A 3,810-nucleotide genomic window follows, 5' to 3' on the forward strand; every position below is an offset into this window, starting at 1 on the left:
TGTGTGTGTGTGTGTGTGTGTGTGTGTGTGTGTGTGTGTGTGTGTGTAACCGTCAAATCTAATCTGACTGGTACAGGAGGAGATTGCCCTTCCTCCAGCATAGCATCTATCTGGTGGATTCAAACTGCATACCTCTGGGATTGCAGTGCAAGGACTTTTTATGGAACAGTGTGCCACATCTTTCTCCGACAGAGCAGCTAGGGGTTTTGAACTTCTGACTTACTGGTTAGTAATTAAGCACTTTTATCTATTGTGACATCAGGGCCTCTTAACTAAATCACAGAGTAGTGTAATGTAGTGATTCCCATCCCCCAAGGTCACAAAAGGGTTAAAACTCAAAGGGCCAAAGTAGGCTGGAACATATTCACAAGTTTGTTAGTGGATCAGCAAGTAAGGGCTTTACCTAGGAGCTTATTAAAAATGGAGGATTCCAGACCCTACCCGTAGTCCATCTGGACCCAAATCTCTGCGTTAGTAACATCAGACGATGATTCATGGGCCCACAAAAGTTGTAGAAGCACTAGCCTAGAATACAGATGTGAAGTCCTGTGAGAATTAAGAGTGATTGCTAACAGTTACTAACACTTTACATAAAATTAACTCATTGACTTTTAATAACGCCGTGGAGTGGGTATTATTACTATCTTTATTTGACACATGAGAGAAAATGCTGATCTCACATTTAGAAAAAAATTTTGCTCAGTTCCCTCATACTCTCTGGAGAGTATCAAGAAGGAACACTCAATGTGAATAGCATCAAAAGTTTGCAGCAGGCATCAAGTGTGCCCAAACCATCACAGTTCATAATTTAAACCGGATATACTGTTGGTGAAAGTGCTCAGGGCTATCAAGTCAGAACAAACTCTTAGCTGACCGTCTGGCAGGTTTTCAGAGGCTGTAAATTATGAAGTAGGAGATAGCTTTCTTCTCCCATGGAGCGCATGCTGGATTAGAACTGCCTTATGGTTGGCAGCACAACTCTGCTCACTTGGACACCAGAGCTCCCTGTGAAAGTTGATGTTATGTGCCAGTGGATTCAAACCACTTAACTGCATTGGCAGTGCAGCTCCATACCCATTAGGTGACCAGAGGTCCCTGTTAAAGTGGATAGTGAGAAGTAAAACCAGAAGTATAGTTAAGAGTTCAGTCAGGTACAACTTTACAGTCTTTTTTTTTTTTTTTTATTTTGTGTACGTGTACCGTCAAATCAGATCTGACTGGTACAGGAGGATATTGCGCCTCCTTCTCCGGCAGAGCATCTGGTGGATTCGAACCGTGTTCCTCTGGGATGGCAGTTCAGTTTCTTGCCACTAGGCCACCAGAGCTCCCCCAACTTTACAGTCTTAAATACAGTGTTAGTAGTTCTTGATTTGAGAAAGGAGGGGAAATTGGTACCTTTCTGTAAATAACATGTAACCTATGAAGAAGTCAAATTTTCATTTCTGAAAGATAATTGTTAAAATTCCATTTCCTCTTCCACTTACTCCACCATTATCCAGAGGTAGATGATGCCTCTGCTTCTGCACTGCTGATTCAAGGACAAAGCCTATATTATGTAGAGCTGAAGCCATAAAAATGTGATTCCCTATGCTCCTGCAGTAGTGAATTCTGTGACAGACTGCATTTGGAGATCTGAACCATTTTGAGGCAGTAGAAGGAGTTGAACTGGCAACCCAAAGGCATGGGGTTCAAATCCACCAGCTGCTCCACTGGAGAAAAATAGGTAATCTCTTCCCGTACAATTTACAGCCTCTAAAAAGCCACTGGAAGATCAGCTATGAGTTGGTTCCAAACTGACAGCACACAACAACAACCAGGACAGTGTGAGTTTGGCAGCTTTAGCCTAAAAAAGACTATAAAATAGAGGCACAGGAAACCTACCTGGATAGTATGATGTCAAATACTAAGCACATACTATCTGCTTACCCCTGGGGATGAGAGTGTTAAACAAGATACAAGGTTCTTGTGTGTGTGTGTGTGTGTGTGTGTGTGTGTGTGTGTGTGTGTGTGTGCGCGCGCGCATGTACCGTCAAATCAGATCTGACTGGTACAGGAGGATATTGCTCCTCCTCGGGCAGAGCATCTGGTGGATTCAAACCGTGCACCTCTGGGACTGCAGTGCAGCTTCTTGCCATTAGGCCACCAGAGCTCCCCAAGATACAAGGTTCTTAAGCTAATAGGGAAAATAGGCATTTAATAGATGGCTGTGAATAAGTAACACTGCAAAAGCAGCTCTGTACTGAGGGTCAAAACAGGAAAATCTATCCTTAAGGACTATCCTGAGCAAGCAATATGAGGTAGCCAAGCAATTAAAGAGGTTATCAGTTATAAGCAAAGTCTTTATGATGCCATGACTTGGTTTAGGAGAGAAATGCCCAAGTCCAATGTAACTGACTTCCTAGAGAGTAAATAGGGAAGGAAATGGACAGCAGGCTGGATAAACAAGTTTCAGGTCTTTCAGTGCCTGGTAGCCATGTTCTCAACTTTGGATTTTGTTTGAAAGGTAATGAACATTGTAAAGGAGGTGTTGCATAATTAGTCAGTCCTACTAGTCTGGCAGGCACACACAATTCGTCAGCTCTGAAGAATGGAGGAAAAGCAGATTGACTGGCTTTATCTAAAGAGGAGTTTACCTGCATGAGTCAGTGATAGATCTATCATTGGCAGTGTTAAGAGTGTCCAAAGAGTCCAAACGAGATGGTGTTCAGACTTAATTCTCTCTGAGGCTTCTTCCACTCTTGATATTTACAATACTTAACATCTGGTCCTAAATGTCAGTAGAATTAATAATAGCTCTTGTATATATGTATGGCGTGGGTCCTACTGTTTAACACAAATTATCAACATACTTTGGGCATTTTGCAAAGAGGGACCAGTCCTTGGGGAGGGACATCATGCTTGGGAGGGTGGAAGAATAGCGCAGGATGAATGAGATGGATTGATCAGTGACTGGAGAAATGGGCGTGGGTGTGTCAGATGATGAGGCTGGCTCGGGATAGAACAGGGTTCAGAGCTGTTGTATGCGTGATCACTATGAGTCACAAACGACTCAATGGCATCTTCACAATTATTTTCTGTGCATCAGAAAGCTGGACATTGACTAAGGATGAGAGAAGAATTGATGCCTTTGAGTTGTGGCACGAGTCCAGGAAGGACCAGTCCTTGGAGAAGGATAGCATGTTCAGAAGGGTGGAGGGACAGTACAGGAGAGGAAGATCCTGGATGAGAGTAACTGATACAGAAACTATGAGGGTAGGTGTGTCAGAGTCAGTGAGACCGGCTCAGGACAGGCCAGGCTTCAGAGCTATTGTACACTGGGTCACTGAGTCTCAGGCAACTCAACAGTACATAACAACTAAGACTTAAGATTTGTCTACATAACAAGTTAAAAGTCAGAAACCAATAAAGAATGGTAACCAAAATTTTTTATTTATTTATTTTTTTTGAGAAATAGTTGTAACAACTGAAATAATAGCCTGGTTCTGTCTATTCCTTTGTTACATGACACTTTGTAATTTCATTTCAGAGCTCTTAGAACAATTAACAGACCTTTGTGAAGATCTGAGTTATTTGTAATTCTTGCTAGAAAAGATTTTGACTAAAGTCAGTCACTGGTGGATTTTAGGTTTAACATCAATGGCAATTGCTCATCAAATAAGTAATTTCACTCTGACATGAGTACAGAATACCGCAAGCAATTTTTCACCTCCACTCACTGAAGAAGAGAACAGGCATTCCTTCTCTACTATTTATTTCTCCTCATCAGCTAAACTGATCAAATTGGAGCCTATAATATTTTACTTCTGTTTC

Source organism: Elephantulus edwardii, unplaced genomic scaffold (genome assembly GCF_000299155.1).
Source record: "Elephantulus edwardii isolate Elephantulus edwardi_28Jun2011 unplaced genomic scaffold, EleEdw1.0 scaffold00049, whole genome shotgun sequence".
Taxonomy (NCBI): Eukaryota; Metazoa; Chordata; class Mammalia; order Macroscelidea; family Macroscelididae; genus Elephantulus; species Elephantulus edwardii.